The sequence below is a fragment of the Sapajus apella genome, unplaced genomic scaffold (assembly GCF_009761245.1).
Source record: "Sapajus apella isolate SASKATOON/1434 unplaced genomic scaffold, GSC_monkey_1.0 scaffold9, whole genome shotgun sequence".
Classification (NCBI taxonomy): Eukaryota; Metazoa; Chordata; class Mammalia; order Primates; family Cebidae; genus Sapajus; species Sapajus apella.
The window spans coordinates 41,251,311-41,273,230 of NW_022436949.1; the positions used below are offsets into that span (position 1 = coordinate 41,251,311).

General features: G+C 43.3%; 1 protein-coding gene and 1 pseudogene across 1 annotated transcript in view; one reads left to right on the forward strand and one right to left on the reverse strand.

Annotated features, from left to right (window-relative positions):
* CLDN10 (claudin 10) overlaps window positions 1–21,920 on the forward strand; it is a 164,592-nt gene that overhangs the window by 52,328 nt on the left and 90,344 nt on the right. The gene's annotated exons all lie outside the window — the stretch shown is intronic.
* The window catches only part of LOC116551113, a 2,417-nt pseudogene continuing 1,704 nt past the window's right edge, over window positions 21,208–21,920 (reverse strand).

Genomic DNA, 21,920 nt, shown 5'->3' on the forward strand with positions numbered 1-21,920 from the left:
CTTGCTTGTAATCCCAGCACTTTGGGAGGCTGAGGTGAGCAGATCATTTGAGTCAGGAGTTCAAGACCAGCTTGGCCAACATGGCAAAACTCCATCTCTGCTAAAATAGAAAAAAAAAAAAAAAAAAAAAAAAAGCTGGGCATGGTGGTGGTGGTGGTACATGCCTGTAGTTCCAGCTACTTGGGAGGCTGAGGCACTAGAATTACTTGAACCCAGGGAGCTGAGGTTGCAGTGAGCTGAGATCATGCCGCTGCACTCCAGGCTGGGCAATTGAGTAAGACTCTGCCTCAAAAATAAATAAGTAAATAAATAAAGCACTGATTCCTGCTTCCAAGCACTGGAGATTCAGATTTAATTATGATAAGGCCAAGATGTAAAGAGTTTACAGAACTCCCTAGGTGATTTAAGCATGCAGCCAAGTTAGAGAACCACTGGCCTTTGCCATACGTGAGATACAATGTGCTGTACCAGGACCAGAGAACAGAGTAGAAGAGGAATCCGGTGGTTTGAGAGCAAGCCCAGGGGTGTGACTGTCTGCATGGTGTGTGGGGTGAACAGGGAGGGTGCGCCTGGGATCCTTTTCCCCTCCCAGGCCCGTTTGTCTTCCTGGGTCATATTCCTCAGCGCTTCCTTAGTTGTCACCTGGATGCTTGTATTCTGCTTCCCCCTCGTGGTGACTTGCAGTATGGCACAGCTGTTGCTGACGGTTTCATTAGAGTTCCGCGTTCATCACTCACTTGTGACGGTGAGTCCCAGGCTGTGGTCTCGACAGGTGGGCTCATCCTAAGAATCATGTGCTGTGAGCATTTCGGCCACGTGACTTCAGGAATTACTTTCTCACAAGGAGTCTCAGAGTTAGAGGTCACTGGTCAAGCACTGGCCTGGTACAGGGCTGCAACTGGAGCCTCATGGACTCCTGTGCATGAGGCAGGAGAACCGCTTGAACCCAGAAGGCAGAGGTTGCAGGTTCATTTTATTAGCCAATGGTTAAGTGGCTGTGAGAGCAATCATCAGAAGGTGCAGCGGTGGAAGATAACAAGCTTCCTAATACACAGTGGGCACCACTTAGATCTTTGTGGCAAGAATGGGTTTTATTTAATTATCACGTCTCATTCCAATGGCAAGCATAGAAGGTATTATTAGGGTTCCCATATTTTTCATTGTCAAATATTTTTATTGCAAATATGCATTACTAAGCCTTATTTTTTAAAAGACACTGAGCTATATAAAATAATATTCTTCTTTGAGATGGGCATTTAGCAAAAATAAATAAAGTCACAGATTTAATATCCTAGTTAGTCATGAATAAATGTTTTAAAATTATGAGTGAGAAAGAACATTGACTAGAGAAAATGTTGCTACATCACTTTCAAAATAAGCATGTATTTTAAATAAACATGGTTTGTGGAAGAAGATTCTCATCTTACAGATAAGAAAACAGATAAGAGACCTTAAGACACTTGATGAAGGCCACACAGCAGGTGACAGATGCAGGGCTTGAACCCACATTGGCGGGACAGCACTGTCTGTATGTACAGCTCCTCCCACGTCCCCTGCAGGAGTCCAGGAGTTCTCGCCTGCCCAAGGGTTTGCAACAAAGATTTCACCTGAATCCCTGATTGAGTCTCTGTGGTTCCTCCAAGCTCCCCTAGTTCCTCTTTGTATAAGTCCATTTTCACACGGCTGATAAAGATAAACCCAAGACTGGGTAATTTATAAAGAAAAGAGGTTTTCTTTAGACTCACAGTTCTACATGGCTGGGGAGGCTACACAATCATGGTGGAAGGCAAGGAGGAACATCATATCCTACATGGTAGCAGGGAAGAGACAACTTGTGCAGGGAAACTCCTTTTTTTAATTATTATTATACTTTAAGTTCTGGGGTACATGTGCAGAATGTGCAGGTTTGTTACATAGGTATACACGTGCCATGGTGGTTTGCTGCATCCATCACCCCGTCATCTACATTAGGTATTTCTCCTAATGCTATCCCTCCCCTATCCCCCAACCCCCTGCTATCCCTCCCCTAGCCCCCCACCCCACAACAGGCCACAGTGTATGGTGGGGGAACTCCTTCTTATAGAACCATCAGATGTTGTGAGACTTACGATCACGGAAACAGCATGGGAACGACCTGCCTCCATGATTCAATTACCTCCCACTGGGTCCCTCCCATGACATGTGGGAATTGTGGGAGCTATAATTCAAGATGAGGTTTGAGTGGGGACACAGCCAATCCATGGCGCTCTTCTTTCTAATTTCACATTGACTCAGACTTTCTGCAGAGCAGTCTGAAGACCCCATATTTGGGGGAGAATGCCCTTGCCCAATCCTGGCAGAAAACTTCTCTGCAGCTCATGCCCAGGGCTGGGTTGAGGGCAGATGAGGAAGAGTGCTAATGAGAGAAATGGGAAGCGTTTGAAGCACTGGTGCTCTGACCTGGCTGGTTCCTTTTCTTCTTCCCTGAAGCTCCTGCCCTCTGGGAGCCAGCTCCTGTCCACCCTACCCCAGTTACAACTGCTCCTGAAACTGGTGTGAACCAGAACCACTGGGGAGCTTGTTAGAATCCAGATCCCTTGGCTCCACCCTCAAAAATTCTGATTCAGGATAATCAAAAGCAGGACCCAGGAATCTGCATTTTAAGCAAACAACCCGTGTGAATTCTACTGCAGGCAGTCCTTGGAACACACATTGAGAAACATTCAATAGACATGCTTTTCTCATTCATGGGCCCGGGATCAAGAGTATCAGTAAAGGTCCATAAGCTAAAAGTTCTCTATCATGGCTCATACCTGTAATCTCAGCACTATGGGAGGCTGAGGCGGGCAGATCATGAGGTCAGGAGTTCAAGACCAGCCTGGCCAACATAGTAAAACCCTGTCTCTACTAAAAATACAAAAAAATTTGCCTAGTGTGGTGGCCAGCACCCTGTAATCCCAACTACTTGAGAAACTGAGGCAGGAGAATTGCTTGAACCCAGGAGGTGAAGGTTGCCGTGGGGTGAGATTGGGCCATTGCACTCCAGCCTAGGCGACAGTGTGAGATTCCAACTCGGGGAAAAAAAAAAGTTATCTATCAAGTGACTAAACTGTCAAATATATATACATAACTATATGGCAGGCAAGAATTCCTGGGCTCTAGAGCCCAAGCCAGAAGGTAATGGGACAGCAAGAGCTAACCCCAGCTCCCATCCTTACCCCTCCTCTTCCCACTTTGTGCCTTGAGGAACTTGCTGCTTGAGTGAGAGGATGTACCATCTGTAAATTCAAACACAGGGACTCTCTTTCCACCCTGTAACAGCTGCATCTTGACCATCTGTTGGGCTAGGATGGACCCCAGAGAGGAGACTGGCATTGACTCTGGAAGCAGAAAATTCCCAGGCACTCAGAGCATGGCCTAGACGGGGAAGTGGTTCCAGGAGTATGCATGCCCTTGACCTTGCAGACTGCCTGCACTGAGGGGAGGGGCAGCAGAGGACGGCCAGGGCAGAGCCCGCTAAGCCAGGACGTCTCCAAGATTCATGGGAATACATATTTCCTGGGATCTAAATCAGTAGGTCTAGGGCAGGGACCAAGATTCTGTGTTTCTAACAGCCTCCCAAGTAAAGCCGGTGAGGCTGGTCTTCAGACCATAGAGTGAAGCAGCAAAGCTGTAAAGCAGGGGTCAGCACCAGGTAGGAAACTTCTGGGTTCTGAGGGCCATGTGGTTTTGTGGCAATTATTCAACTGTGCTGTTGGGCATGAGAGCAGTCACAGGTGACACTTAAGTGAATAAGCATGGCTGTGTTCCAGGAAAACTTCATTTGCGAACACTAAACTTGGAGTTTCAGATAATCTTCATACATTGCAAAATATTCTTCTTTTGGGTTCTTTCAATTATTTAAAAATGTAAAAACTCGATCAGGTGGCTGGGCATGGTGGCTCACGCCTGTAATCATAGTACTTTGGGAGGCCAAGGTGGGTGGATCACCTGAAGTCAGGAGATCGAGACCAGCCTGACCAACATGGTGAAACACTGTCTCTACTAAAAATAAAAAAAATTAGCTGGACATGGTGGCACACGCTTGTAATCCCAGCTACTTGAGAGGCTGAGGCAGGAGAATTGCTTAAACCCAGGAGGCGGAGGTTGCGGTGAGCCGAGATCATGCCATAAATCACACCACTGCATGCCAGCTTGGGTAACAAGAGCAAAACTCCATCTCAAAAATAAATAAATAAGCAAGCCCATTAAACATCCACAAATTTAATCACGCCTGTAATCATAGTACTTTGGGAAGCCATTGGTCACTCAATATGATCTTCCCCAGGAAGGGTGTGCTATGGTCTGAACATTTGTGTCCCTCCAAAACTCATGTTAAAATCCTAACCCCCAAGGTGACGGTATTGGGATGCAGGGCCTTTGGGAGGTGATTAGGTCACAAGGATGGAGCCCTCGTGATGGTATTAATGCCCTTATAGAAGAGATCCCAGAAAAGTCCCTTGCACCTTTCACCCTGTGAGGTTACAGTGTGAAGACACTATCTATCAGTTAGGAAGCCAACCTTCACCAGACATCAAATTTGCTGGTACCTTGACTTTGGACTTCCCAGTCTCCAGAATTGTGAGAAATACATTTCTGTTGTTTATGAACTGCTTAGTCTCTGGTATTATGGCAGCCCCAAAGGACTAAGACAGGGCATGCCCTCGGGTGAGGCAGCTCTCTGCAGCTCAGGCACTTTCTGAGAGGGCTAAAAGCTACAGCCTGGGTGCAGCAGCACTACCAGCAGCTGGGGCCTGATGTCCTTCACTGTCCTTTCTGGGCAGCGTATCACAGTATCCAGTGCACACCACCCAACTATGGCTATCGTTCTGTTCAGATACTTCTTGACTCATCGTTCTACTTCTAATGTGTTCCATGTAGAATCTATCCTAAACACTACCTCCCTAATCTCCCTTAAAGGAAAATATTTGTAAAATATTTCATAATATGTAATTATGAATAATTTTGTATGTCATTCCCCTGAAAAGAGGTGTCACAAGGTCAAGCTTTTTCAGTTAGGTAGGAAATGTAAGTGTGGAAAGAAGCAGGGTGTGGCCAGGTGCAGTGGATCACGCCTGTAATCCCAGGACTCTGGGAAGCCAAGATGGGCGGATTACTTGAGCTCAGGAGTTCGAGACCAGCCTGGCCAACATGGTGAAAACCCATCTCTACTAAAAATACAAAAAAAATTTAGCCAGGCATGGTGGTGAGCACCTGTAGTCCCAGCTGCTCAGGAGGTTGAGGCACAACAATCGCTTGGACTTGGGAGGCAGAGATTGCAGTGAGCCAAGATCGTGCCACTGCATTCCAACCTGGGTAGCAGAGTGAGATCCCGTCTCAAAAAAAAAAAAAAGAAGAAAAAGCAGGGTGCAATACAACATGGTATGATGCGGTCTTATTTAGTTTGCCTCCACTTCACCCCACTGGTGAGGGAGGGATTCCCGCCCTAGGGTTGAGAGGATGGTTGAATGTATGACACCCAACACTAGACAGATGAGATAGAGGACACCACCACCCCCCACAGAGCCACGTAGGGATTGCAGTTGGAAACAGAGTGAACCAGCAGGAGCTGTAGGAGGCAGGCTTTGTAGTAACAAGAGAGTGAGGTGCCCCTTGTTCCTGTGGGAGGATGTTTTGGTTTGCTTGGATGATTCTGTAGGCTGGCGGGGAACTGAAGCCTAGCATTGTGGCTGGTCCCTTTGCCAAGGAGGGCTGCTGGGCTAGAGGACCTTACCCACCAGGAGCAGAGTAAGAGGAAAACTTGCAGTTAATCCATTTGAGCCTCTGTACCCTGGTTTTACCAGCCTTCCAGATCAAGGCAGCACTTAGTTTTGAATCTTAATTTCAGGACTTACGTTACAGGTCTGTGAGTAATTGGGACTGAATTTCCTATCCAAAGGCATTCAAAATTATTTTCAAATCTGATCTGGCCAAAGAGAATTCTACCATTCATCACTGCTGGTTTTGAAGCCCGGGCCCACTCAGATTCCCTAGAGTGGCACATCAGAGCTTTCATAATCAGGGTCAATCCATAGCTCCTTCCCCATCATGCCTGCTACATTTCAGCCTGAGTTTACTCACATTCACTGGACAAATTGTTTTTGGCATACATGGTTGTATGTCTTTGCTCATTCTATTTCCTCCAGACAAAAACTAGAAATTCTTTTTTTTTTCTTTAAGTATTTATTTATTTTGAGACAGGCTCACTGCAACCTCCACCTCCTGGGTTCAAGCCATTCTCCTGCCTCAGCCTCCCAAGTAGCCGGGATTACAGGAACCTGTCACCATGAGTAGCTAATTTTTGTATTTTTAGTAGAGACGGGGTTTCATGATATTGGCCAGGCTGGTCTCGAACTCCTGACCTTGTGATCCACCCACCTTGACCTCCCAAAGTGCTGGAATTACAGGCGTGAGCCACTGTGTCAGGCCAGGACTAGAAATTCTAGTCATCCTCTGAGGCCAACTCAAATGTAACCTCCTCTGGGATGACCTTCCCACGCATTGCAGCACTGGTGCCCGGATGGCCTTAATAACTCAGCTCTTCCCCCATTTTTCACTTGTAGTTCTCAGAATCATGGTAGAATGTGCTGGAAACAACATTCTGAGATAAGGAAAAGCCATCCAGAACATGCCAGATTCTGTTTCTTTTCCTCTTAGAGTAGGCTATCCTGTAATGCTGTGTCCAGTGATCCCAGTTTTCCCACCGGATATAAAACCCAGAGTGGAGTGCCTTCAGGGTGCCTCGGCCGGGGTGCCATGTGGGGCACGTGCAGACAAGACTTCATCTATTCCCAGCAGCTTCTCGAGCTTTGTGGAACCAGCTCCCAGTGGGTGCTAGGTTTCTGTTGTGCCTTGCTGCCTATCTGTGATGAATAAAGTTGCTTCGCTTAACTTGTTCTGTGAATGTTCTGTCTCACTCAACGTCTACAAGTGGTAGAAACTGTAGCCCAAGATGCAATAGGTGCACTTTGGGAGGCCGACGTGGGTGGATCATTTGAGATCAGGAGTTTGAGACAGCCTGGCCAACATGGTGAAACCCAGTCTCTACTAAAAATAAAACAATTAGTCAGGCATGATGGCACGTGCCTATAATCCCAGCTACTCCGGAGGCTGAATCAAGAGAATGGCTTGAACCCAGGAGGCAGAGTTTGCAGTGAGCCGAGATCACGCCACTGCACTCCAGCCTGGGTGACAGAGTGAGACTCCATCTCAAAAAAAAAAAAAAAAAAAAAAGCTATGGCTGGAAGTATCTGGATTCCTCTTCCTGGTGGTTGCATAGCGATGATCTCTGCTATCTCCATGTAGTGGGATCTTCCCTGGAATTGGTAACCACAGTCCAGTGAACCTGCCTCACAGGCATTTCAAACAGAATGAAAGGTGCCTTGCTTTTTATTCCTGAAGCTTTTTCTGTTTCCACCCTGGCCATATGAGTCAGTAGCCACACTTTAGCCTCTCAGTTGTGCATGTGCCTCCAACTCACTGTGTTGTGAGCTCTTTGGGAAGGCGGAACTACACGCTCCTTTTATAGCCTCAGGGCTCAACATGGAGCCTGCTACTTGGGTGCTCAATGAATGAGTTGCACATGGAAAACGTCAAGAAATAAGGTTTGTGGTGGAGAAAGGAGGTTGAAAGTAGTGGCCAAAATGAGGCGAAGATTTGCTGTTGTCGCTGCTGCTGTTGTCCTTGTGCTGTGGATTTGAACTGTCTGTGTCCAGCCAGTTGCTCTTTGTTTTTGTTTTTGTTTTGTTTTTTTGAGATGGAGTTTCACTCTTGTTGTCTATCTCTGTTCACCGCAACCTCCACTTCCCAGGCTCAAGCGATTCTCCTGCCTCAGCCTCCCGAGTAGCTTGGATTACAGGCATGCACGACCATGCCCAGCTAATTTTGTATTTTTAGTAGAGACAGGGTTTCTCCATGTTGATCAGGCTGGCCTTGAACTCCCAACCTCAGGTGATACGACTGCCTCAGCCTCCCAAAGTGTTGGGATTACAGACGTGAGCCACCCCATCCGGCCCAGCCCGTTAATCTATAGCATGATTCTAACCTACACCTATGGGTGGTCTCTGCATCTATCTTCTGATTAAGCACATGCTATTCTCACCAGCAATTTGTTCTGGCAACCTATGATGTCATTTCTAGGATAACACTCTTGCCCAGTCTCTGCTATCCCATCATCCTCTTGCCCAAAACTGAAGTTTCCAAGGAGACTATCTACTGTTTGCAGGATTTACTTTTCTATTTTTCCCTTAGAGGGTTACCTGTGAAGAGAACGTAACAGATATAAAGTCATCACAAAATCATTTTTGAATATTCAGTACAAATAACGCTGAAGACTAGCTAACGAGCATGTTATTACTGTGCGAAGCTTTGCATTTGGGTTCATCTGTGAAAGCGTAGTAATTCTTGAAATTTCCTCTGCACTTCTCTTAGTTTATCTCTTTCTGTCATTTAGAAGTTATTCATGTTCACATTTTATCTTCCCTCCTAGACAAGGAATTGTGTTAGGGAATAAAAGAAATTTTTCCTTATAAAGGATGTGAGACACATACAAAAATAACAGAGAAGAGTATAAATGTTCATGTACTCCATGAACTCATAAATGATCTTGTTACATTTGTACTCCCATTCCCTATGTTTCTATTTTTTTCTAATTTTTTAATTTGTGAGATGATATCTCACTCTGTTGCCCAGGCTGCAATGCAGTGGCATGGTCATGGTTCACTGCAGCCTTGACCTCCCAGGTGCAAGTGATCCTCCCACCTCAGCCTCCTGAGTAGCTAGGACTACAGGCGCACACCACCATGCCTGGCTAATTGCTAAGGTTTTTTTGTTTTGTTTGTTTTTGTTTTTGTTTTTGTAGAGACAGGGTCTCACTGTGTTGCCTAAGCTGGTCTCAAATCCCTGGGCTCAAGTGATCCTCCTGCCTCAGCCTCCCAAAGTGCTAGGATTTTAGGCATGAGCCGTGGTGCCTGGATTAATTTTTTTTAACAATTTTTTCGTAAGTTATTGGGGTACAGGTGGTACTTGGTTATAGGAGTAAGTTCTTTAGTGGTGATTTGTGAGATTTTGGTGCACCCATCACCTGAACAGTATACACTGCTCCATATTTGTAGTCTTTTATTCCTAGTCCCCTCTCACTCTTCCCCCTAAGTCCCCAAAGTCCATTTTATCATTCTTATACCTTTGTGTCCTCATAGCTTAGCTCCCACATATCAGTGAGAACATATGATGTTTGGTTTTCCATTCTTGAGTTACTTCACTTAGAATAATAGTCTCCAGTCTCATCCAGGTCACTGCAAATGCTGTTAATTCATTCATTTTTATGGCTGCATAGTATTCCATATATATATATGCACACACACACATATATATCCGTTTATTTATCCGCTCATTGATTGATGGGCATTTAGGTTGATTCCATGATATTGCAATTGTAAATTGTGTTGCTATAAACATGCACGTGCAAGTATCTTTTTGGTATAATGACTTCTTTTCCTCTGGGTAGATACCCAGTAGTGGGATTCCTGGATTAAATGGTAGTTCTACTTTTAGGTTTTTTTTTTTTTTTTTTTGCTCTTGCCTCCCAGGCTGGAGTGCAATGACATGATCTCGGCTTACTGCAACCTCTGCCTTCTGGGTTCAAGCAATTCTCCTGCCTCAGCCTCCAAAAAGCCAGGATTCAGGCACCTGCCACCATGCCCAGCTAGTTTTGTTTTTCAGTAGAAACAGGGTTTCACATGTTGGCCAGGCTGGTCTCGAACCCCTGACTTCTGGTGACCCACCTGCCTGAGCCTCCCAAAGTGCTGAGATTATAGGCATGAGCCATCATGCCCGGCCCTACTTTTAATTCTTTAAGAAATCTCCACACTCTTTTCCACAGTGGCTGTACCAGTTTACATTTCCACCAGCAGTGTAGAAGTGTTCCCAGTTCACTGCATACATGCCAACATCTATTGTTTTTTTTTATTTTTTTATTATGGCCATTCTTGTAGGAGTGAGGTGGTATTGCATTGCGGTTTTGATTTGCATTTCCCTGATCATTAGTCATGTTAAGCATTTTTTTCAATGTTTTTGGCCATTTATATATCTTCTCTTGAGAATTGTCTGTTCATGTCCTTAGGCCACTTTTTGATGGGATTTGGTTTTTTTTTTCTTACTGATTTGTTTGAGTTCTTTGTAGATTCTGGATGTTAGCCCTTTGTCAGATGTATAGATTGTGAAGATTTTCTCCCATTCTGTGGATTTTCTTCTTGTGCTGACTGTTCCTTTCGCCATGCAAAACTCTTTAGTTTAATTAGGTCCCAGCTATTTATCTTTTTTTATTGCACTTTCTTAAGGGTTCTTGGTCATTAAATCTTTGCCTAAGCCAATGTCTAGAAGGTTTTTTCCACTGTTATTTTCTACAATTTCGGGTATTACATTTAAGTCCTTAATCATAAGTTTTGGGTATTATGTTTAAGTCCTTAATCCATCTTGAGTTGATTTTTGTATAAGGTGAGAGATGCGGATTCAGTTTCATTCTCCTACATGTGACACACCAATTATCCCAGCAACATTTGTTGAAAAAGGTGTCCTGTCCCCACTTTATGATTTTATTTGCTTTGTTCAAGGTCAGTTGGCTGTAAGTATTTGGGTTTATTTCTGAGTTCTCTGTGCTGTTCCATTGGTCTATGTGCCTATTATGCCAGTACCATGCTGTTTTGGTGACTATGGCCTTAGAGTATAGTTTGAAATCAGGTAGTATGGTGCCTCCGGATTTGTTCTTTTTGCTTAGTCCTGCTTTGGCCATGTGAACTCTTTTTTGGTTCCACATGAATTTTAGAATTGTTTTTCTAACTCTGTAAAGAATTATGGTGGTATGTTGTTGGGGATTGTGTGGAATTCGTAGATTGCTTTTGGCAGTATGGTCATTTTCACAATATTAATTCTACCCATCCATGAGCATGGGATGTGTTTCCATTTGTCTGTGTCATCTATGATTTCTTTCAGCAGTGTTTTGCAGTTTTCCTTGTAGAGGTCTTTCGATGCCTTTGTTAGGTATATTCCTAAGTATTTCAGTTTTTTTCCAGCTATTGTAAAAGGGGTTGAGTTTTTGATTTAATTCTCCACTTCATTACTGTTGGTGTATAGAAGAGCTACTGATTTGTGTACATTAACCTTGTATCTGGAAACTTTGCTGAATTATTTTATCAGTTCTAGGAGCTTTCTGGAGGTGTCCTTAGGGTTTCAAGGTAAACGATCATATCATCAACAAACAGTGACACTTTGACTTCCTCTTTACCAATTTGGATAACCTTTATTTCTTTCTCTTGTCTGATTGCTCTGGCTGGGACTTCCAGTACTGGGTTGAAGAGGAGTGGTGAGAGTAGGCATCCTTGTCTTGTTCTCATTCTCAGAGGTAATACTTTCAACTTTTCCTCTTTGAGTATTATGTTGGCTGTGGGTCTGTCATAGATGGCTTTTATTACATTAAGATATGTCTCTTGTATGCCAATTTTGCTGAGAGTTTTAATCATAAAGGTATGCTGGATTTTGTCAAATGCTTTTTCTGCATCAATTGAGATGATCATGTGATTTTTGTTTTTAATTCTGTTTATGTGATGTATCACATTTATTGGCTTGTGTATGTTAAACCATCCTTGCATCTCTGGTATAAAACCCACTTGACCATGGTGGATTATCTTTTTGATACGTTGTTGGATTCGGTTAGCTGTATTTTGTTAAGGATTTTAGCATCTATATTCATCAAGGATATCAGTCTGCAGTTTTTTGGGGGTTTTTTATTTTTTAATTTTTTGGTTGTGTCCTTTCCTTTCTTGGTTTTGGTATTAGGGTGATGCTGACTCATAGAATGAGTTAGGACGGGTTCCTTCTTTATCTATGTCATGGATAGTGTCAAAAGGATTGGTACCAATTCTTCTTTGAATGTCTGTTGTGAATCCATCTGGTCCTGGACTTTTTCTTTGGTGGTAATTTTTATTTTTATTATTATTTTTTATTATCTCTAAAATCACTAGTTTAGCACTTTAATACTGTTTCCTGTTGGATTTTATAAAATAGAACAAAATGCAACAAGATGTTTACACACTTGTCAAAACATTCCTACATAAGATGGCAATGCTGTCAAAATAAACTATTAGCCTGCAAGCAGGTCTAGAAAATGAATAACTCAGTTGTCTATTCAACTGATGAATGAAAATCTGTATGCAACAGAATTCTAGGAGTATTGATGTGTAATATATGAAAGTACAGGTTTTAAATATGCACCTTGCAGAGAAATTTTCCCCCAATAGTTGACATATAATTTTTTTTATTGCATTTTAGGTTACAGGGTACATGTGAAGAATATGCAAGATTGTTGCATAGGTACACACATGGCAGTGTGATTTGCTGCCTTCCTCCCCGTCACCTATATCTGGCATTTCTCCCCATGCTATCTCTCCCCAACTCCCCACCCCCTGCTGTCTTTCCCCTATTTCCCCCTGACAAACCCGTGTGTGATACTCCCCTCCCTGTGTCCATGTGTTCTCATTGTTCAACACCCACCTATGAATGAGAGAGAACATGTGGTGTTTGATTTTCTGTTCTTGTGTCAGTGTGCTGAGAATGATGGTTTCCAGGTTCATCCATGTCCCTACAAAGGACATGAACTCATCATTTTTGATGGCTGCATAGTATTTCATGGTGTATATGTGCCACATTTTCCCTGTCTAGTCTATCATTGATGGGCATTTGGGTTGGTTCCAGGTCTTTGCTAGTGTAAACAGTGCTGTAACGTACATTCGTGTGCATGTGTTCTTATAGTAGAATGATTTATGATCCTTTGGATATATACCCAGTAATGGGATTGCTGGGTCAAATGGGATTTCTATTTCTAGGTCGTTGAGGAATCGCCACACTGTCTTCCACAATGGTCGAAATAGTTTACATTCCCACCAACAGTGTAAAAGTCTTCCTATTTCTCTATATCCTCTCCAGCATCTGTTGTCTCCAGATTTTTTAATGATTGCCACTATAACTGACATGAGATGGTATCTCAATGTGGTTTTGATTTGCATTTCTCTAAAGACCAGTGATGATGAGCATTTTTTCCTATGTTTGTTGGCCTCATGTATGTCTTCTTTTGTAAAGTGTCTGTTCACATCCTTCACTCACTTTTGAATGGGCTTGTTTGTTTTTTTTCTTGTAAATCTGTTTTAGTTCCTTGTAGATTCTGGATATCCACCCTTTGTCAGATGGGTAAACTGAAAAAATTTTTTACCATTCTGTTGGTTGCTGGTTCACTCTAATGATTGTTTCTTTTGCTGTGCAGAAGCTGTGGCATTTGATTAGGTCCCATTTGTCTATTTTGGCTTTTGTTGCCAATGCTTTTGGTGTTTTGGTCACGAAGTCCTTGCCTATGCCTATGTCCTGAATGGTTTTGCCTAGATTTTCTTCTAGGGTTTTTGTAGTGTTAGGTCTTATGTTTAAGTCTTTAATCCATCTGGAGTTAATTTTAGTATAAGGTGTCAGGAAGGGGTCCACCTTCTGCTTTCTGCACATGGCTAGCCAGTTTCCCCAACACCATTTATTAAACAGGGAATCCTTTCCTCATTGCTTGTTTTTGTCAGGTTTGTCAAAGAGCAGATGGTTGTAGGTGTGTCATGTTGCCTTGGAGGGCTTTGTTCTGTTCCATTGGTTTATATCTGTTTTGGTACCAGTACCATGCTGTTTTGATTACTGTAGCCTTATAGTATAGTTTGAAGTCCTGTAGTGTGATGCCTCCAGGTTTGTTCTTTTTGCTTAGAATTGAGTTGGCTATGCGGACTCTCTTTTGGTTCCACAATAAGTTTAAGGTGGTTTTTCTAGTTCTGTGAAGAAGGTCATTGGTAGCCTGATGGGGATAGCATTGAATCTGTAAATTACTTTGGGAAGTATGTCCATTTTCACAATATTGATTCTTCCTAACCATGAGCATGGAATGTTTCTCCATCTGTTTGTGTCCTCTCTGATTTCATTGAGCAGTGGCTTGTAGTTCTCCTTGAAGAGGTCCTTTACGTTCCTTGTTAGTTGTATTCCTAGGTATTTGATTCTCTTTGTAGCAATTGTGAATGACAGTTTGTTCTTGATTTGGCTCTCTTTAAGTCTGTTATTGGTGTATAGGAAGGCTTGTGATTTTTGCACATTGATTTTGTATCCTGAGACTTTGCTGAAGTTGCTTATCAGTTTCAGGAGATTTTGGGCTGAGATGATTGGGGTCTTCTAAATGTACAATCATGTCGTCTGCAAATAGAGACAATTTGACTTCCTCCTTTCCTATTTGAATACCGCTTATTTCTTTTTCTTGCCTGATTGCTCTGGCTAGAACTTCCAGTACTATATTGAATAGGAGTGGTGAGAGAGGGCATCCTTGTTTAGTGCCAGATTTCAAAGGGAATGCTTCCAGTCTTTGCCCATTCAGTATGATATTGGCTGTTGGTTTGTCGTAAATACTTTTTATTATTTTGAGATATGTTCCATCAATACCTAGTTTATTAAGAGTTTTTTTAGTGTAAAGGGCTGTTGAATTTTGTCAAAGGCTTTCTCTGCATCAATTGAAATAATCATGTGGTTTTTGTCTTTGGTTCTGTTTATGTGATGAAATACGTTTATAGACTTGTGTATGTTGAACCAGCCTTGCATCCCTGGGATGAAGCCTGCTTGATCATGGTGGATAAGCTTTTCGATGTGCTGTGGTAATTGGTTTGCTTGTATTTTATTGAAGATTTTTGTGTCTATGTTCATCATGGATATTGGCCTGAAGTCTTCTTTTATGCTGAGTTTCTGCTAGGTTTTGGTATCAGGATGATGTCGGTCTCATAAAATGATTTGGGAAGGATTCCCTCTTTTTGGATTGTTTGGAATAGTTTCAGAAGGAATGGTACCAGCTCCTCTTTGTATGTCTGGTAGAATTCGGCTGTGAACCCGTCTGGACCTGGGCTTTTTTTGGGTGGTAGGCTATTAATTGCTGCCTCAACTTCTGCCCTTGTTTTTGGTCTATTCAGGGTTTCAACTTCTTCCTGGTTTAGGCTGGGGAGGAGGCAAGTGTACAGGAATTTATCCATTTCTTCCAGGTTTATTAGTTTATGTGCATAGAGTTGTTTGTAATAATCTCTGATGATGGTTTGTATTTCTGTGGGATATGTGGTGATATCCCCTTTATCGTTTTGTATTGCATCTATTTGATTATACTCTCCTTTCTTTTTTATTAACCTGGCTAGTGGTGGTCTATTTTGTTGATCTTTTCGAAAAACCAGCACCTGGATTTATTGATTATTTGAAGAATTTTTTTTTTGTCTCTATCTCCTTCAGTTCTGCTCTGATCTTAGTTATTTCTTGTCTTCTGCTAGGTTTTGAGCTTTTTTGATCTTGCTCCTCTAACTCTTTCAATTTTGATGATAGGGTGTCAATTTTAGATCTTTCCTTGCTTCTCATATGGGCATTAATTGCTATGTATTTTCCTCTAGGCACTGCTTTAAATGTGTCCCAGAGATTCTGGTACATTGTGTCTTCGTTCTTGTGGGTTTCGAAGAACATCTTTATTTCTGCCTTCATTTCATTGTTTATTCAGTCAACATTCAAGAGTCAGTTGTTCAGTTTCCATGAAGCTGTGCAGTTGAGTTAGTTTCTAAATTCTGAATTCTAACTTGATTGCACTGTCGTCTGAGAGACTGTTATGATTTCCATTCTTTTGCATTTGCTGAGGAGTGATTTACTTCCAATTTTGTGGTCAATTTTAGAGTAGGTGTGATGTGGTGCTGAGAAGAATATATATTCTGTGGATTTGGGGTGGAAAGTTCTGTAAACGTCTATTAGGTTTGCTTGGTCCAGGCTTCAGTTCAAGTCCTGGATATCCTTGTTAATTTTCTGTCCGGTTGATCTCTCTAATATTGACAATGGGGTGTTAAAGTCTCCCACTATTATTGTGTGGGAGTCTAAGTCTCTTTGTAAGTCATTAAGAACTTGCCTTATGTATCTGGGTGCTCCTGTGTTGGGTGCGTATATATTTAGGATCATTAGCTCTTCTTGTTGCATTGATCCTTTTACCATTATGTAATGTCCTTCTTTGTCTCTTTTGATCTTTGTTGGTTTAAAGTCTATTTTATCAGAGATGAGAATTGCAACTCCTGCATTTTTTTGCTCTCTATTCGCTTGGTAAATCTTTCTCCATCCCTTTATTTTGAGCCTTTGTGTATCCTTGCATGTAAGATGGGTTTTCTGGATACAGCACACCGACGGGTTTTGTCTTTTTATCCAATTTGCCAGTCTGTGTCTTTTGATTGGGGCATTTAGCCCATTTACATTTAGGGTTAATATTGTTATGTGTGAATTGGATCCTGCCATTTTGATGCTAGCTGGGTTTTTTTGCCCATTAGTTGATGCAGTTTCTTCATTGTGTCAATGCTCTTTACCATTTGGTATGTTTTTGGAGTGGCTGGTACTGGCTGTTTCTTTCTATGTTTAGTGCTTCTTTCAGGAGCTCTTGTAAAGCAGGCTGGTGGTGATGAAATCTCTGAATACTTGCTTGTTTGTAAAGGATTTTATTTCTCCTTCACTTATGAAGCTTAGTTTGGCTGGATATGAAATTCTGGGCTGAAAGTTCTTTTCTTTAAGGATGTTGAATATTGGCTCCCACTCTCTTCTGGCTTGTAGGGTTTCTGCTGAGAGATCCGCTGTAAATCTGATGGGCTTCCCTTTGTGGGTAACCCGACCTTTATCTCTGGTTGCCCTTAGCATTTTCCCCTTCATTTCAACCCTGGTGAATCTGACGATTATGTGCCTTGGGATTGCTCTTCTTGAGGAATATCTTTGTGGTGTTCTCTGTATTTCCTGGACTTGAATATTGGCCTGCCTTTCTAGGTTGGGGACGTTTTCCTGGATAATATCCTGAAGAGTATTTTCCAGCTTGGATTCATTCTCTTTGTCGCATTCAGGTACACCTATCAAATGTAGATTAGGTCTTTTCACACAGTCCCACATTTCTTGGAGACTTTGTTCATTGCTTTTTACCCTTTTTTCTCTAATCATGCCTTCTCGTTTTATTTCATTGAGTTGATCTTCCACCTCTGATATCTTTTCTTCTGCTTAGTCATTTAGGCTGTTGAAACTTGTGCATGCTTCACGAAGTTCTCTTGTTGTGTTTTTCAGCTCCATCAATTCACTTATATTCCTCTCTAAGTTGTTTATTCTCATTATCATTTTGTCAAATCATTTTTCAAGGTTCTTAGTTTCTTTGCATTGGGTTAGAACATGTTCTTTTAGCTCAGCAAAGTTTCCAATTACCCACATTCTGAAACCTGATTCTGCCAATTCATCACATTCATTCTCCATCCAGACTTGTTCCCTTGCTGGTGAGGAGTTGTGATCCCTTGTAGGAGGAGAGACATTCTTGTTTTGGGTGTTTCATCCTTTTGCACTGGTTTCTTCCCATCTTTGTGGATTTATTCACCTGTTGTCTTTGTAGTTGTTGGCTTTCAGATTGGGTCTCTTAGTGGATGTCCAGTTTGTTGATGATGAAGTTATTTCTCTCTGTTTCTTAGTTTTCCTTCTAACATTCAGGCTCCTCTGCTATAGGACTGCTGATGTCCCCTTCAGGCCCTGCTTGCCTGGGGATCACCTGCAGTGGCTGCAGAACAGTAAGGGTTGCTGCCAGTTTCTTCTGCTATCTTTGTCCCAGAAGGATACCTGCCAGATGTCAGTCTGAGCCCTCCTCTGTGAGGTGACTCTTTGGATACACAGGGCTTAGGGAGCTGCTTGAGGAGACAGTCTGTCCTTTATAGGAGCTCAAGTGCTGAGCTGTGAGCTCTGTTGTTCATTCAGAGCTGCTGGGCAGGTACGTTTACGTCTTCTGCAGCTGAACTCATAAACCCCCGCTCTTTTTTTTCCCAGGTGCTCTGTCCCAGGGAGTTAGGGCTTTATTTATAAGTTTCTGTTGTGCTGCTGCCTTTTTTCAGGGCTTCCCTGCCAAGCCAGGAGGAGCCTAGTTACTGCCTGCCTGCAGAGGCTTTGCTGAGCTGCTGTGGGCTCTGCCCAGCTCCCATGTGAACTTCCCTGCAGTCCTGTTTATACAGGTATAATTGCAACTGCCTTGGCAATGGCAGCCCACCTCTGCACCAAGAACCGCCACACCAAGGCAGCGGCAAAACCGCCTCACCGGCCTCAAGAGTCACGCTGGCGACAGGTGGGGCTCCTCCGCTGGGAATCTCCTGGTGTGTGAGCAACAAAAATTGATCTGAAAGTGTGGCGTCCTCTCGTTCTCTGCTCTTTCAGTGGGAGCTGCAATCCCGAGCTGCTAGTGATCAGCCATCTTGGATCTCTCTCCATGTTTATACATTTCTGTCTCTCTTCTGGGTCTAGCTACCCAGTGAGTCTACCCAGTTCCAAGCTTTTCTGCACAGTCTCGTGATGTGAACTGTCTATGGGTATCTCAGCCACGGATACTAGCACCTGTTCTGGTGGAAGTGGTGGAGGGTGCAATGGACTTCATGAGGGTCCTTAACTTTGGCTGTTTCTCTATTTTTGTGCTGGTTTGCCTCCTGCCAGGAGGTGGCGCTTTCCAGAAAGCATGAGCTGTAGTAATGTGGAGAAGGATGTGTGGTAGGCGGGGCCCTAGAACTCCCAAGATTAAATGTCCTTTGTCTTCCACTACCAGGGTGGGTAGGGAAGGACCATCAGGTCGGGGTGGGGTGAGGTGTGTCTGAGCTCAGACTCTCCTTGGGCGGGTCTTGTTTCAGCTGCTGTTGGGGACAGGGGTAGGATTCCCAGGTCACTGGAGTTGTGTACCTAGGAGGATTATGGCTGCCTATGCTGAGTCATGCAGGTTGTCAGGGAAGTTGGGGAAAGCCTACAATCACAGGCTTCACCCAGCTCCCACACAAACCAAAGGGCCAGTCTCACTACCACCATGCCTCCCCACAAAAGCCTCAAGTCTGTTTCCAGGTGGAGGGTGAGATGGGCTTGAAAACTTGCACAAGGCTTTTCACCTCCCAGTTTCAAAAGAAAAGAGCATCAGTTCCTCCCCCTGCATGTGAAATCTGTGTGTCAGATTCGTGCCCTCCCCCAGGTTCTGGCCAGGAGGCTTCTTGCCCCTTTCAAATTGTTGCAAAGTTCAGCTAGAGAATTCCTTCTCCCTGTGGAGTTTTACCCTCTGCTTCTCTGGCCACCCTCCTGATGGATCTCTGTGGTGCCAGGCAGGAATGGGCTGCTTGGGGACCCAGCAAGCTCACAGGGCCTCTCTGTTGCTTCCTCTACCATTGTATTTCACTCAGCTCGGCTCACTAACTTGACTGGGCTCCAGCTAAAGTCAGAAACTTCTTCCTCTAGGAAGAGGAGGGTCTCCCTTTTCTGCTTCCACAGTTGGGCCACTCACAATATTTGGGGTGTCTCCTGGGTCCTGCTGGAGCAGTCTGCTTCCTTCAGAGGGTCTGTGGGTTTTCTCAGGATTGCAGGTTTGTTCTTGTAGTTGATCTGGAGGGTTACTTCTCTGGCTGAAGGTAAAGGTTGGTGGACCCTGAAACTCTGCATTTCTACCTCCACCGCCCCTGCCTCTACCGACAAGCTGGTGACCTCAGGTACTCTCTCCACCCCAACCACCCAGATGAATCCCCCTTCCTACCTCCAGGCCCTAATTTTTTTTGTTGAGCACCCACCAGGCCCTAATTTTTTATTGTGGTAAAAGATACATGCTATAAATTTACATTTTAATCATGTTTAAGTGCACAGTTCAGTGGTATTAAAGACATCCACCTTGTTGTGCAATCATCACTACCATCCATCTCCAGAAAAGAGTTCTTACAAAACGAAAACTCTGGACCCATTAGCTGATAACTCCCCATTTCCCCTCCCCCAGTCTGTCATAATCATCATTCTACTTTTTGTCTCTGTGAATTTGACTACTCTAGATACCTTGTATATTTGCCCACCGCCACTTTTTTTTTTTTTTTTTTTTGAGACAGAGCCTCACTCTGTTGTCCAGGCTGGAGTGCAGTGGCATGATCTTGTCTCCAATGCAACCTCCACCTCCAGGGTTCAAGTGATTCTCCTGTCTCAGCCTTCTGAGTAGTTGGAGTTACAGGCACGTGCCACCACACCCAGCTAATTTTTATATTTTTAGTAGAGACGGGGTTTTGCCACGTTGGCCAGGCTGGTCTCAAACTCCTGGCCTCAAGTGATCTGCCTGCCTCAGCTTCCCAAAGTGCTGGGATTGCAGGTGTGAGCCACCGTGCCTGGCCATATTTGTCCTTTTGTGTCTGGCTTATTTCACTTAGCATGTTTTCAAGGTTAATCCACATTGTGCATGTATGAAAATTGCTAGCATTATTTTAAAGTAAGTTACACATATCATTTACACTCATTCAGAAATATCTTACCATGTATCTCTAAAAGATAAAGACATTTTAACATAACCACAATATCTATGTCACAGCTAAAAATAAACAGTAATTCCTTACTACCACCAAATACCCTTCCAGTGTTCAAATTTCAAATTGCCTCATAAAAGATAGATTCTCTGCTATTCTTGAGTACAGAATCCCAGTTTAATTTGTCCTGATAGCCCTCCTCTCTCCGTGATAACTGTCTTGCACACAAAAGATGCTGTCATACTACATTTCACCAACAGATGGCACGAATAATCATGACATTTGCTAAATCCAATTGGCATTTACACAAGAGGAAACATCACTTTTAGAAAGTTGGCAATTATAGGTAAATATACAAACACAGAAATTGAAAATAGCCTGTTTGCTCGCATAAAACCTCAATACATCCTAGTTCTAAGGGATAATTATTGATATCAGACAAACTTTCTATTTATTTCAAGGAGAACATGGAAAGCTTATTTCTTGATATTGAGGTTTATCTCTACAGTGTCAACATTTTTTGGTGTTAAATAATTGAGGCCGCTTATGTTTATTTAGTCTTCTGATTAACAAAAGAAAAAGTAAACAGAATCTACTCGTACAATTGATTTACGTGTTAAATGCGCATTACAAATGTATGGTCTGAATTGTATCAAGTGTACTTATCTCTGAATAAAACAGTTGCTTTCCCAAGCTTCCTGTTCTGAAGAACAGAGAATAATCTTAGGATGGTAGATATGGATAGGGTTTTTTTTTTAGGTGAAAAACCATTTATTTCACCAGAAAAAAAAAAAAAAAAAGTGATCCAACTCTATAGGTCTAGCCTTTGGACCAAAAAGAGACCCAGGGGCAGTGAGACTCTCAACAAGGTCATTCCCAAATCCAACAGCGCAGGAGGCAGGGAGGAGACAGCACAGCCCCCACCACGGTTTCCGTACACAATGAGGCCTTCGGGAAAACAGAACAGGAATGGGAAGCTACAGAAGTACTGAAGGAGAGGAGGACAGGAAAATGGGCAAGAGAGGAGAGAAGAAGAGGGGAGGAGAGGGGAGGGGAGGGGAGGAGAAGAAGGTCTGAACTTAGCAAAGTAAATTAAGGCTCATGGTTCCTGAAGGAACTGCACAGAGCCGAGAACGTCCCAGAGATGGGGTACCACGAAGGGTGATTCTCATGCACAACTGCAGCGCTGAGTTTCAGCCCACACACATCTCACCTCAAGCTTTAAAAGGCTGATTAGGCCGGGCGCGGTGGCTCACGCCTGTAATCCCAGCACTTTGGGAGGCCGAGGCGGGTGGATCACGAGGTCAAGAGATCGAGACCATCCTGGTCAACATGGTGAAACGCCGTCTCTACTAAAAATACAAAAAAATTAGCTGGGCATAGTGGTGCATGCCTGTAATCCCAGCTACTCAGGAGGCTGAGGCAGGAGAATTGCCTGAACCCAGGAGGCGGAGGTTGCGGTGAGCCGAGATCACGCCATTGCACTCCAGCCTGGGTAACATGAGTGAAACTCCATCTCAAAAA